The sequence below is a fragment of the Peromyscus maniculatus genome, chromosome 1 (assembly GCF_049852395.1).
Source record: "Peromyscus maniculatus bairdii isolate BWxNUB_F1_BW_parent chromosome 1, HU_Pman_BW_mat_3.1, whole genome shotgun sequence".
Taxonomy (NCBI): domain Eukaryota; kingdom Metazoa; phylum Chordata; class Mammalia; order Rodentia; family Cricetidae; genus Peromyscus; species Peromyscus maniculatus.
The window spans coordinates 210,484,918-210,499,655 of NC_134852.1; the positions used below are offsets into that span (position 1 = coordinate 210,484,918).

At 46.2% G+C, this 14,738-nt stretch overlaps 1 protein-coding gene and 1 pseudogene across 3 annotated transcripts in view; one reads left to right on the forward strand and one right to left on the reverse strand.

Moving 5' to 3' along the window:
- Ablim1 (actin binding LIM protein 1) overlaps positions 1 to 14,738 on the reverse strand; it is a 314,113-nt gene that overhangs the window by 177,452 nt on the left and 121,923 nt on the right. The gene's annotated exons all lie outside the window — the stretch shown is intronic.
- LOC143271187 (large ribosomal subunit protein uL18 pseudogene) lies at positions 7,708 to 10,853 on the forward strand (annotated as a pseudogene).

Below are 14,738 nucleotides of genomic sequence, written 5' to 3' on the forward strand. Positions count from 1 at the left end.
AAGATAATGTTTACAACTCTCCATTGGCCAAAATAACGATCTGTGAGGCAGTTACCACAACCTTAATGAAAATTTACTGAAAACAATGCCTACAAATGCCCCTACTGTCTGAGACACATCCCTGCCAGTCTGGCTGCTCGGGGACTACAAACGCCCCTACCATCTGAGACACATCCCTGCCTGTCTGGCTCCCCAGGGGCCCACTAACTCTCGAGGGCTCAGCAGACAACTTAGGATTTTTGGCAAATGGTCTCTCACCCACTCAGTGCCCAGCCGAGCTCTTGTCCTGGAGTCCTTATGGGAGAGGGAATTGGGTACTTGTTTCCAGGCCTCCTCTGTGGTCCTCGGGAGCCAGTTCTGCGTTTGGATCTAAGCACGAGGCTATAGTCAAGACAATGCCTAACGGTTGTTGTAGTTTTATAAAGGTCTCTATGAACAATCCACCAAGGAGAGAAGGAGGAGAGCAAACATAAAATCTGTCGTCTTTCTACAGCCTATTACTGGAGTTTGAGGAATCATTTTAGATAGAGTCTTACAGACCTCAGCCTAATGTCAGGCACACGAGATGTTCTCTGAGACAGCTCTCACTGACTAGTTAGAGGGCATTTGAGAAACAAGTTACTCTCGGCTGTCTCTTTTTCCTTCATGTCTCCCAGGCAGAAGTCCAGTTTTTCAGCCACAGAACAACCAATTTTTATCAGGTAGGGTTGCAATGCCTCATGGCAAAGCTCGCTCGCTCTCTCCCTGATAGTTACTGCCACCAAAACCCAAACTCTAGTGATTATTTTTGCAAAATATTATGAGCTCTCTTGGGAAGGAGTGTATGTGCACTCTGTGTGTATACATCTTGTTATGGCGTCTGTAGTCACACAACAGTGACATTAAGTAGGAATGCAGTATTTGAGGAATACTAAGCACTTTAGCCAATGGTCCCTTACGGTAATAAATACCTGGACGTAAGTACTTCCCTGGAAGGAAAGTTTATTTCTAGGTTTTCATCCACAGGCAGGGGCACCACTGCTTTCAGACCTGTGGTGGAGAATGCATGCCGTCTCATGGCTCTTTCCCAGAGAAGAGGCATCCCCCGAAGGGCACACCCTCCGTGACCAGAAGACCTTCCTCCCCGCTCCACCTTTACCATTTCTACCACTTCCCAACCTAGACCCTGGAACACAGGAGCGCAGAACATTCCAGATCCAAGTACAGCACCCAAGGGACAAATGTCGACAGCTCACCACATGAAAGCCAAATTCTAAACAATCATTAAAAAAGCAACCAGACTGACTGAAAAATCCAACTCTTAATTTCCTTTCAAAATTAAAAAAGAAACTTAATCTCTTAGATAAAAAATGAATTTAACAATCGCTTACAAGTATTTGCCAAGATCCAAACTGAAAATGACCGTGAAGAGAAAGCGAGCTGCGAAGGACTTGAGCAGCCACTGACTTGATGAAGCCTCCTCGGTGACCTTACCTCACTCCCCTTTTTGTCACCATTTACAGAGTGCCAATCATGGGTCAGCCACCGTTCCAGCCTGGTCACCATCACCACCTCACTTTCCTCATCACAGCTGGATGAAGTACGTGTTAGGACACCCCAGAAGAGCTAAGAGTCAGGTTGATATAAGTTCAAAGTCACAGACTCTACCCTTGGATAGCTGGGTCTTCCATTCTGTGAAGGTTAAGGTAATCTCCCCTTATCCCCAGACTACACACACACACACACACACACACACACACACACACACACACACAGACATGTGAACACATATCCATGTAAGTGCTTGTATGCATGCATGAACACACACACACACACACACACACATATACTCATGGAGGTATGTATACATGTCCATGTAAGTAAACAGATGCATACACATACATATACTCAAGTGTACACACACACACACACACTACACATACAGAAGCAAAAACACTCCCTTCAAGTGCCCAAACACATACACACACTCACACAGAGACAGACAAGCACACATGTCCACGGAAGTCATGTGTAGCTCCCCATACTTGTTAACTTCTTGGTACTTCTTACAGAAGACCTGATGCAACGGACATGGTACTACATCTTGCCTTGCATGTGTAATGTAATCTCTTTCTTGATAATTTATGCTTTGTCTGATGTCAGACTTCATGTGGCAGGATCTATTATGGCAAGGGCATCATCACCTTGCCCCTTCCAGATATGGCCTCACTGGACAGCAGAAGTAGGTGCCCAGGTCCACACATCTTTGACAGTGCTGTTCAATCATTAGCTTTGCCTAATCATTCTTAGGAAATTGTGGTTTTGTGGTTTACATGAAGAGTTAAAAGCTTCTCTTTATTGGTTACAGAATTTTGCGAGATATGAAAACCCTGCATTCCCCACCCCCATTGACCTCCCAGCCTCCCCATTACGCCCTGGCACCGTCCCAGAAATCAGCCTTTTTCTCATTCTTCTGGGACATTTCAGTCGTCAACCGGGGGACAAGCCAAGTCGCACGAACAGCCACCACTCCCTCTGTGACCACAGAAAGGACAGCTTTAGGAGGGCCTGACATCCACACTCTTCACTGTGAAAATCCCAAATTTGTGTGACTAAAGAGGCATTAACGAAGACGAAAACTAAAGTCACAGAGCACGTTTGTCCAGGATTGGCGACACAGTCGCGCAGAAATGGCCCCACTTCCTGTCTGGCCTCTTACCAACACTACATCAAAGCCACACTGGCCACACAGGAAGCCTGCTCATTCACGGGCTGGGTTTGGATTCCAAGCACTCCGTGCCCAGTGGCCTTGGGCACATTATTTTCCCTCTGTGGCATTCAGCAATCACTTCTGAGATTGGTGGCAACACACTCCACTGGTGAGGTCATAGTAAGGACAGGGCCATCTTTGTGGGTGTGCAACCTGTGCAAGGTGTGGTCATGGTGACATCTGTAACAATACAGTCTTTCAAGTGACACTTTGTAGGTGAAGTCCAAAGGGACAATGGAGCACACATGCTACCAAGTGAGGTATGTATGGTGTCTGTGTGTGTGTGTGTGTGTGTGTGTGTGTGTCTCATCCCTGACATCCCATTACTATAGTCTGTCTGCAGTGCCCCATGAGCACAGAACTCCAAGGCAGTGGTGGCGCACACCTTTAATCCCAGCACTTATGAAGAAGATGCAGGCAAAGCTCTGTGAGTTCGAGGCCAGCCTGGGCTACAGAGCTAGTTCCAGGACAGCCAGTGCTATACAGAGAAACCCTGTCTCGAAAACAAACAAACAAAAGGAAAAGGAAAGCAGGCGAGGAGCCCTGTGGCTTCCTTTCCACCCAGGCCGCCTTCCGGGTAAGTCAGCCACTAGTACTGAAGATGGCAGCGCAGAAGGTCTTGGCTAATGGTGAGCAGGAGCACCTGAAATGAGGGTGGACCATGGGTGGGAGTGGCAAAACTGAGTGTGTAAGTAATTTCTACGCATGTGCCTAAGAAGCAGGAAGCACTTTAGGAAAAAGGCAAGGCTGGGAGATGGTGTTGGGGAGAGGGGGCACTGATAAACTGCCATTTGAGTAAATGTACAGAGGGAAAAGAATGAGCTGAGTGGGCGTCTGCGGACACAGATACCCCAGGCAGAGTGGAGGCAAATGTCCCGAGGGAGGAGTTTACCTGGGACGTCAAAGCCAATGGGAACGGGGAAGTAGGTGGAAGGTGGAAGGGGCTGGGGACCTGTGTTATTGCAAGACCCTTGGCTTTTCCTTCTGAGCTGGGCAGCCACTGAAGTTTCTGAGCACAGAGCCCAGGATCTGATGTCATCTCAACAGGACCTCTCTGGCCGCAGTGAGTGACCAGAGGGAAGAGAAGTGGGTGAAGGTGCAGAGCACTGAATTAGGGCACAAAACAAACACAGAAAAGACCAGGCTGAGAAGGTGGCACAAGAGAATGGAAGGCAGGAGACAGCAGAAGTTAAAAGAGGGCATCGACATTAAGAAATGAACCAAACAGATGCCAACAGGATATCCAGTTCTGAGGATGTGAGATGATTTCAGTATAACACGGAGGATAAAGCTTCACACTTATCCCACAAGAAAAAAAAAACAGCAAAACAAACAAACAAAAACCCAAGAAGCAGATTAAATACGACAACGGCTGAGTGTAGATCTGAGTCTGCAAATTAAAAGGTATACATGTAGCTGGGCGGTGGTGGCGCTCACCTTTAATCCTATCACTTGGGAGGCAGAGACAGGTGGATCTCTGTGGGTTCGAGGCCAACCTGGTCTACAGAGTGAAATCCAGGATAGGCACCAAAACTACACAGAGAAACCCTGTCTTGAAAAAATATATATGTAATAGTTTGGCAAAAAAATTATATAGCAAGCTAATTCGAATCACAGACTAAACTTTGGACTCCAGGGGTGTTATTATTCTCCAGATAGCCAGGCAGGAAAAACAAACAATCAAAAACCCTCACCATCTACGCAGAGAGAGACCCGAGCGCTGACCTTAGAGTCCCAGCAGTACCAGTCTCTGAAGGTCCAAGGGCCGTGCTGGGCAGCCCTGACTGAAGGAAAGGGTGTATTTGAAGAACCTCACATTCAGCCAAAGCTGTTGAGACATAAAGGCAATGGCAGGCAGACCCAGTACACACACACACACACACACACACACACACACACACACACACACACACACACACACACACATCATTGCTGGGGAGCTACATTAGTTATATCTGAAGGGGCAGGCATCACAAGGACTCGTATGTGCCTGGGTTCCCAGGGGTGGGTGTTAGAGGAAGCCCGGGGCAAAGGAGGGGCCAGCATTCTCACAGACTGCAGATCTAGAGCCATCTAAAAGAAAAGCAATCTAAGTTATCCATATTTTTATGCCTAAAAAAAAAAAAGGAAAAAAATCGTATTGTTCGACAGATCACTTTCAAGGAGTCTTCCAAGTTAGATTATAGAGGTCAATGGGACAATACCCTGAAGAGACCAACTATGTCCACCAACCAGAACCTAGTTTTTCTCAAGCAAATCAATGATTCATGGGATCATTTTATTGTGCAAACATAGTGGAATTTGTAAGCATGCATACCGTGCTTAAATGCTGCCTCCTTAACATATGTAAATGAGCTCACTTGGACTGGCTGAGATAATTGGGGTCAGAAGCAGCAACAGCCTGATAAACAAATATGCCCCTAAGTGCCTTTCCAGCTGTGGTTAGTGTGAGGGGAGAGGACGGGCTTAGGACACTTACCGAGCTTTAGTGGGATGAGCCCTTTATAATGATAGTCCACTGTGCTTACATATGTAAGAGCTCTCTTGAAATGCTTCAACAGCTGCACGCTGCTGCACGCTGCTGCAGTTCAACCAGAGACTGAGTGCTCTGCGCCACGTGCCACGTGTTGCCCGGGTTCTGCAAGAGCTGCCATCTAAGGCGGCGGCCTCCGCCGTCTAAGGCAGCTTTCTTCCCTCATTCCTGCAACCCGCAGCAAGAAGGAAAACATTTTGTCTGTGTGCTGCATTTATTGGAGTTTAGGAGAAAATTGGACAGAAAGAGAAATGCTTTAGAATGTAAATTTTTTTCTTGGATTGAGATCTGAAACACACATCTTGTCTTTCTTGAATAAAATATAAGAGCTCTGAAAATCTTTGCTGGATATAAATTTCTGCAAAGAAATTTAAAAAAAAAAAATCAACTGACCCACAAAGAGAGTGTTAAGCCACAAAATGCATCACGAAAAGCCAATTGAACAAAACTCTTAAAGAAATGAATGATTGCTGAGTCATTAATTCTGCTAATAAACACTTCATCTGTGCCCCTACGGCACGGAGCATTTCCTCCGATAGGCTGAAAATGGCCCAAATTCAAGAACAGAAACTGAGCCCTCTCTCACTTACTTTCTTGTGATGCAAATAGAAAAGTTTCCAACTCATTTTTAAAGCACTGAAGAAAGAGATTTGAACCCGAGACACCAAGACCGTGCTCTGTGGGTTTGCAGAAGAACTAACTGCTTGCTGTGTGGGGAGATAAAGAAAAGCTTGAGTGCTGGTGCTTGTTTCCAGCTACGGAAAAGCTTCACACACTGGTCAGACTGGATATCTTTTCTCCAACAGCCATTAATGTAGAAATTGAACTGGATTACTCCTGGGTTGTTTTTTTGTTTTGCTTTGTTGGAGGGAGGGGCTTTTGATAAGGAATTTAATAAAAATTAGAAATAGTTGCTCACATCCTTGTTAAACTCCTAATTAAAATTGGCCAGCTGAACTGTGGTCTGTTAGGTCAAGTTTGGTTGGAGTGTTACTGGACACACTGACATCACACAGCATTTCCAATGAGGATAATACGGGACTGAGTGGTGACCTTGATAACCAGGCAGCTACTTATGCAGTATCCGTGTCCCTGCAGGCCTGACTGATGCCTACAAAGCGATTACAGAGATTGCTTCTCCCCTTTAAGGACAAGTCAGGCCTGTGAAAGGGGTAAGATGAACACCAGATAAGATACACACTAGAATCATAAGTCAGCGCTTCGAGGATGTGATTTGAAATAGAACTGGGAACTGACTAGAATATTCTAGTGATGGGGAAAAAATGACTTTACAAACTGTCTGGGTCGGGATGGACAGAGGGGAAGGCTGGGTGCTGGCAGTGGAGCCACTGGTTTGAACTTTCTCTCCAGACCTTTCTTTCTTTATTCCATGGGGTCTCATGCCATGTCATGAGAACTGTTCTTCACTTGGGCTGCACACCAAACCCTTATGACTGCTTTTGTTTGTTTGTTTGTTTGTTTGGGTACCATGAGTCAGAATCGTGTCTTATATTTTCTGATGAGGTCAGCTGCCATTCCAAGTTATCAAACTGGATAATAAAGACTTTTAAAGAGCAAGCAAAGAAATCTTAAGGGCTGTAGAGGGCATTTGCAGAGCAAGTAAAGAAACCAGGTCCATAATGTCAAGAGTAAGACCCCAGCTTCCTTTGCATAGTGTGTTACAGACCAATGTGCTGCAGTGACATGAGCCGCCTTAAAGAGTAAGATATGAATATCAAAATACTGTAGCTACTGTGGAAAATAGTCTAAAAGGCTCTCAAAATTTTCAGTTTAGAATTATCATATGCCCCAGTAATTCCACTCACTGCTAGATACATACTCAAGAGAACTGGAAGCAAATGTCCATAAAATATCTTATACACAGTGTTCACAGAAGTACTATTTATAATCACCCCAAAGTAGAAGTAATGAAGACGACTATACAGAATGTGGTGTACCCATGTTGTAGAATACGACTCATCCATGAAGAGAAAATGAAGTCATGGCACATGCTATAACATCAGTGAACCTTGAAAATACTACCTAGTCCAGTGGCTCTCAACTTGCGGCTTTCAACTTCTCTGAGGGTTGAACAAACTTTTCACAGGGGTCACTTAAGACCATCGGAAAACACAGATATTTACATTATGATTCACAACAGGAGCAGAATTACAGTTATGAAGTAGCAAGGAAAACAATTTTATGGTTGCGGGTCACCACAACACCAGGACCTGGATTGAAGGCTCTCAGTGTTAGGAAGGTTGAGAACCACTGCTCAGGTCAGAAGTCAAGCACAAAAGATCACATGTGCGATTCTGATTTTGTGAAATTCTAGCCCCAAGATTAGTTCTTAAGTACACATAATTAAAACACCAAGCATGTTAGCATATTATCCACTCAATTCAGTGATTTAGATGAGAAAGTTTCCTGTGAAAATAGTAACTCAGGGCCTGAAAATAAAAATAAGCTTCAGGGCCTGAAAATAAATGAAAAACAAGAATCAATAAATCGAAAATAGCTTTTCCCCTTTAGAGTTGCTGGGCCTGCAGGTCTGTGTGGAGCTGCGATTTCGGGGTTTCTGTTCCGCAGGATGGGGTTTATGAAACTTGTCAAGAATAAGGCCTACCTTAAGAGATACCAAGGGAGCTTTAGAAGGCAGTGAGAGGGTAAAACTGACGATGATGCTCAGAAACGATTGGTGACCCAGGACAAAAATAAGTATCACACACCCAAATACAAGATGATAGTTCATGTGACTAGCAGAGATATCGTCATACTGTTACATACGCCCATATAGAAGGGGATATGATAGTCTGCGAGGCGTCCGCACATGAACTGCCAAAGTACGGTGTGAAAGTTGACCTGACAAATTATGCGGCAGCCATTGTACTGGCCTGCTGCTGGCCCGCAGGCGTCTCAATAGGTTTGTTATGGATAAGATCTGTGAAGGTCAAGTGGAGGTGACTGGAGATGAACACAATGTGGAAAGCATTGATGGTCAGCCTGGTGCCTGCACTTGCTATTTGGATGCAGGTCTTGCCCGAACTACAACTGGTAATAAAGTTTTGGGGCCCTGAAGGAAGCTATGGATGGAGGCTTGTCTATGCCTCACAGTACCAAACGATCCCTGGTTATGATTCTGAAAGCGAGTTCAACACAGAAGTACACTGTAAGCACATCATAGGTCAGAATGTTGCAGACTACATGAGTTACCTGATGGAGGAAGACAAAGATTCTCACAAAAACAGTTCTCTTGGTACATAACAAACAACATACTCCAGACATGATGGAGGAGTGCACAAGAGAGCTCATGTTCCATCTGAGAGAGTCCAGCCCATGAGAAGACACAGAGAGAAGTGAAGAGGAGGAACCATCCCAAAATGTCCCTTGCCCAGAAGAAAGATGGGACTGCTCAAAAGAGGACACATCTCCTCAGATCTCAGGAATAAAGCAATTTTCTATGAAGATTCTTTTCATAATGATAATAAACTTATTGACCAAGCAGATAAAATGAATGAACGAATGAATGAATGAATATAAATAAATAAAAAACAAGGCAGGGCAAAGCAGGTACAGGCAGTAGAGTGAGGTGGGATACGCCCTCCCTCCATTTTCTATTATTCAAATCATTGGGATAATTTCCTTTTGCTCATATTTTGGGTTAATTTTATCTATTTTCCAGCTCTAATGTCAAGTCCCATTTTTCTTTCCATGGTCTCTTTGCATTCTTTCCTTTGGAAAATAACTACATTGGTTACCTGGACAACTATTTATCTTCTCATATTTGGGGAGGGGGGGGGAAATGAGGAAATATGTTTTAAGGTCTCACTAAATTTAGAAATATGTTCTTTTCTTTTTGTGTTCTTTATAGGGGTCATGAGCCATTTGCAATGGAATTGTTTTATCCATATTTTGCACATGATGAAAGTGAGACTCAGAGGTATGAACTAGCTTTTCTGGGCCACAGAACTGAAAGGAATGGGACAGGACGACTTTGAAGTTGGCAGCACGGCTGACCCGGGCATTGCATCTGAAGCCCCTGCCTGGGCTGTGCTAGGCTGCTTCTCCGGGCCTCGGCAGCTGGGCAGAGAGGGAAACCTTCCTCCTCTGATTTCTGCAAGCATTTATTCATTCATTGTCCACACACTTACACATCCTTTTCCATGGTAGATACTATAATGTGCTAAAAACATAAACACGGCTCCCTCCACAGCCTCCGGAGAAACTGAAGGAGAGAGGTTATACACAGACCACTCACACAGAAATGTACACAGGCATTAGGAAAGCGGAGGGCAGCATAAGGGAATGGTTAAACAGGCCTCTCCAGAGGGCAGAGGGCTTAATCTGACTGCTGCTTACTGGAGAGCCAGGGAAGGAGACATGGCATCTGGAAGGCAGGGGCAGGAAGACGCCACTATGGCAGGACCCTTCAGATTGCTGTAGGAAAACGGTCTTGTTCTAACTTGCAGTAGGGTCTGCTACAGGTGTTTGGGGGTTAATGCCAGAAAAGCGTATGTCAGAAAGGCTGGGTTTGAGATATGTTTCCAGTGAACACGATTAAACTCATGGAAGGGAGCCTAGGCAGGGAGTTGGTAACTATACGTAAAAGGGGGAAGTGAACTGTCTAAAACGTCAACCAGGGCTGGAGCCTCTCATCTCCCTCCATCCACGCTCTTTTAAGACTCAGAAAAAACTGGCTGTGGCTGGACCTGGGGACGCTGGCCTGTGATCACAGCTACTCGGAGGCTGAGGCACAAAGAAAGATGCCAGGTTCAAAGCCAGCCTGAGTTACAGTGTGAACTCAAGGTTAGCCCAGGAAATTCAGTGAGAGCCAGACTCATTTTAAGGACTGGGAAGTAGGCTCCATGGTGGAGTGCTTGTGTGGATCCTTAAACTCAGTCCACTATTGCAGAATACAGAGAAAGAAGGAAGGAATAAAAGAAAGGATGAGAAACTTGGGTGTCACCATCATTTCCATCCTGAGCAGAATAAAAGTTTGAACAAGACTGTTTTCCTGAAGGGATCACATCATCACAAGATGTGTCCCTAAAGATCAGTGCGTGGAGAAGCAGAAGCCACAAGTGACCCTGTCTGAGCAGCAGGTGCCTGTCACTCCTTTGTGTCTCTCCAGAGCCACCGGTCAGGAAGGTGGGGCTGAGGAGGAGGAACAGAGTCCCCACCTACTAATTGCCCAGTGCACATTTTTCACAGCCTCCCTCACAGATTTAAGAAAGATCCTCTTTCCAGTCCAGCCTCTCATCACCACCAGGAAGATGCTCTGGAGCATCCTGGGGAGCAGAGCTTCTTTGACCTTTATCCCATAGTAGCTGTGACCTCCCCAGGGACCGGTGACATTCCTGATTGTGGTTGTAGATCAGCAATTCTGATCAGAAGAGACATGGAAATTAAAGAATTGCAACATTGCATATTATGGTTACTTTGAAAACAGCTTGGTGTTTTTAGACGTACACACATATGCACACATACATACATACACACCGATGCACACACACTTACACACATGCCAACACACACACACACACACACACACACACACACACACACACACACACACACTCCAGTTCTCCCAGTTATGTGGCATCTGAGCACTGGGAGAAGATGTCCCTGGGTGATATAAACATGCAAGCCTGCCCCAGCAGGGGCCCCCAGCAGTAGAGAATCTCAGCATAGCACCAGGGTGAAAACCACGGGTTTAAGTGTCTGGCAGATCCGGTCCAAACCTGACTCTTCCACTCAGAGTTGATGTGAGCTTAGGTAGGAGTGTCTCCATTTCCTCAGCTGTCAAAAGGGCAGAAGAGTATTACTGCTTCAAGATCAAGCCAGGTGAAATCCCAGCCCGGAAGGGGAGGAGCTCTCCAGGCCCCAGTCCTAGCTGAGGAACAGTTGGTGGCCCCACAGTCATGAGCATATTCAGACAGCATGAACTGGACACAGTGGGCTATTGAAAAAGAGGGCATGAAGTTGGAAGGGGGACCTGTTGAGGGCATGGGGGTGGGGAAGAGTTGGAGGGGAAAGGAGGGATGGACATGATCATACTACATTGTATACATGCATGGATTTCTCAAAAAATAAAAATATTTTAAAAGTAGTATTGGCCTTGTGGGCTTATTGTAAACACTAAACATGGAAAAATCAAAAACCAGGAGTTACAACAACACTTAGCATAACCTCTCAACAGGCTCCCAGCCATGACAGATGGTCCCTGAGAACAGGGCTCCCTCCACCATCAGACGGAGTTAGAGCCACAGGCAGAAGCTCCCTGCTTACTGTTTTGTTCTCACTCCCAGCTTCTTACTCACGCCTTTCCTGTTCTTAAATAAGGAAACGCCTTCCCCACTGGCTTCCGAGGGTTGTTTAGAGCACAAAGGAGGACTGGACAGATACACGTGGGGACACCCTGAGAAGCACGGAGCCCGGCCCAGCTCAAGCCGGGGCTGAACACCAGACAACAACAGGAAGCTGCCGCATTGCATCCCGAGCTGTTCCTGGCAGCTTCAGGAGGACTTTACCAAATGTCCCCTTGTCCCCTGCCAGGAGCTGTTCGTGAGCACTCTGGGCTTCGCTAGCACAGGAACACGCAGGGGTGCCGGAGCGGGCGCCTCCTCAGAGCACCTGTCCCTACCGGGGTGCTCCAAGCACACAGCGGCTTCCTGGGAACCCACTTCTGTGATTCATTCCCAGCGCCAGGTCCCAGCCACATGGAAACCAGACAGCAGAAGGCAGCACCAAATAATTTTGTTTCAACTTCTCTGGTTTTTATTTTGTTTTGTTTTGAGACCGAGTCTCCATGTGTAGCCTTGAAATCACTATGTAGCCAGAGTAGGCCTCGAGCTCACAATCCCCCTGCCTCTACCCCCTAAGCACTGGGGTTACAGGCTTGTTCCACTAGTCCTAATTCAAAATAATTTCTAAAATAAACTATCATTGTTATTGTTGCCAGAATTTACTGGATGCTTTTATGTGCCCAGATACCAAACACTGTGACATGCCATTCTTATTTAATCCTCAGACCTGGGCCAGGAGGGTCCTGCCCTGATGGTGGGCCTTCACGGTGCATCTGACTCTTCTTCTGGTTCCAGGACCAGCTGTGGCCAGCATCCCAGCCTCCCCTCGGTAGATTTCTGACACTGGTGGACCTTGATACCCTTCTTGTGCTCTGCATGGCTGAGCGGATACCCTGAGGAACGGAGTTCCGGTTTCTGCCCATGGACGGACGTGGGATAGCTCTACTCCAGAAGAGAAGCTCGGTAAACAACCACACCCCAGACTACTGTGCTTCCTCTTCCTCAAAAGCCTCTGACATACCTTTGGGGTGACTCAACTTGTTTCTATAGACAGGTACCCCACAAAGATATTTTTCCGGAGTCCGACACCAGATCACACCTGTCTGCAAACCTCACTCACAGGGAAACGCTGACTTACGTTAACTTCCTGAAGTAACACATTTGGTGAGAAGAAGAGTCTGGAATGTCCCAACTCAAAGCCACAAGACTCCAACACTCCGCCATCTCCCAGATTTCTTCATCTCTCTCCACCACGCTGTAGATACCTCAGGGAGGCAAAGCCTTCCTTAACCCAGGCTCTTGTGTACTATATCATCACTCATTCCCTGGGGACAACACCATCCAGCACACTCTTATTCAGCTGCCATTTACCTGACTTCCCTGGACATCCTGACTTGCCCTATGTGACAGATTTTATCTCTTTCAAGAGAGGCATCCAGCTTAAACATCTTTCAGTGGCAGCACCAAGGCATTCACTAGAGAGTATGAATACCATCAGAAATTCATGTCCTGTTTTCAGCCTTGCCCGTAGAATAAAACTTTTTGGAGCGCAAAAATAGATTTGGCATCTACCAGAGGAGGAACCAATAACTGAGGGCAGTACTTGCTTCAGGGGGCAGGGCCAGCGGGTTTCCAACAGTCTTTCTAGGGTAGCTTGTAAAGGAATTGGTGGCGGAAGCCATGCTTTCTCCATCTCTCCTTGTAGTAGAGTATTATTTTAAGGTGTGTTACTTTTGCTTATGTCGCACTTGTTTAACTCTGTGAAGCTGTGTTACTGTGCCTGTCTAAAACACCTGACCGTCTGATAAAGAACTGACCAATAGCAGGGCAGGTGGGGCTGGCAGGCAGAGAGAATACACAGAGGAGAAATCTGAGAGGGAGAGGTGGAGGAGAAAGAAAAAGCAGCAGTCAGAGGAGGAGGAGGACTCCAGGGGCCAGCCATCCAGCCACCCGGCCACCCGGCCACCCGGCCACCCAGCCACCCAGCCCCACAGCAAGCCACAGAGTGAGAAACAACGAAAGGTATACAGGAATAGAAAAGGAAAAGCCCAGAGGCAAAAGGTAGACAGGATAATTTAAGGAAAGCTGGCTAGAAACTAAGCCAAGCTAAGGCTGGGCATTCATAATTAAGAATAAGCCTCTGTGTATGTGATTTATTTGGGAGCTGGGTGGTGGGCCCCCCAAAAAGAATAAAAACAACAACATCTCTTTGCTCCCTGAAAAGAGATGTGTCTGGAGGAGTGGAGTCAAGATGCTTGGAGAGTTAGAAACTGTAACCGTTGGCTTCAGTGGGAATCTGTCTCTTGTCCGACCTGATGCTGCTCCTCTTGACAGATCCACCTACGGCCCAGTCAGCCAGAGCGGCCACCATGAGATGCTACTTCACTCACTACAATGGCTAGTAGGACTTGGGGGGAGGGCTCAGTTGGTAAAGAGCTTGCCGCATGAGTATGAGGACCTGAGTTCAATCCCCAACAGTCGACATAAAAAAACAGGCATGGTAGCACATGCTTGGAATCGTAGCATTGGGGAGGTGGAAACAGGCAGGTTCTCAGGGTTTGCTGCCCAGCCAGCCAAGCCTAATCAGTAAACCCTGGGTCCCTGTGAGAGAGCTTGTCCCCAAAAAACAAACTAGACAGCTCCTAAGGCACCACAGACTGACCTCTGGTCTCCGCATGCACACAAACATGCACACACCACACACACACACACACACACACACACACACACAGCCAGATAATGATATAGAACAGCCAGAATCTCCCTATGTTGCCGATGAGGGTATAAAATGAAGCGGCCACTTTGTAGAGTTGGGAGTTCATCAGGATAAGCTTAGAGTTACCCTATAGCCCTGGAATTCTATACCATATACCTGGCTATATACCCAGGAAGACAGAAAACATGTTCCCTTCAAACTGTGCAAGAATGTTATAGTAATACTAGTCACACTTGCTAAAAAGATTCAAACAATCTGAAAATTCACCAACTAATGAAGGGACAAACAAAGTGCGGGTACAATGGAATATTTTTCAGCCACAATAATGAATAAAGAAACGATACTTAGTACAACTTGAAGGGCTATTGTGCTAAGCGAAGGAAGCCAGACACAGAAGATTACTGTACATTTTATGCATCCATGTCCAGAATGGGA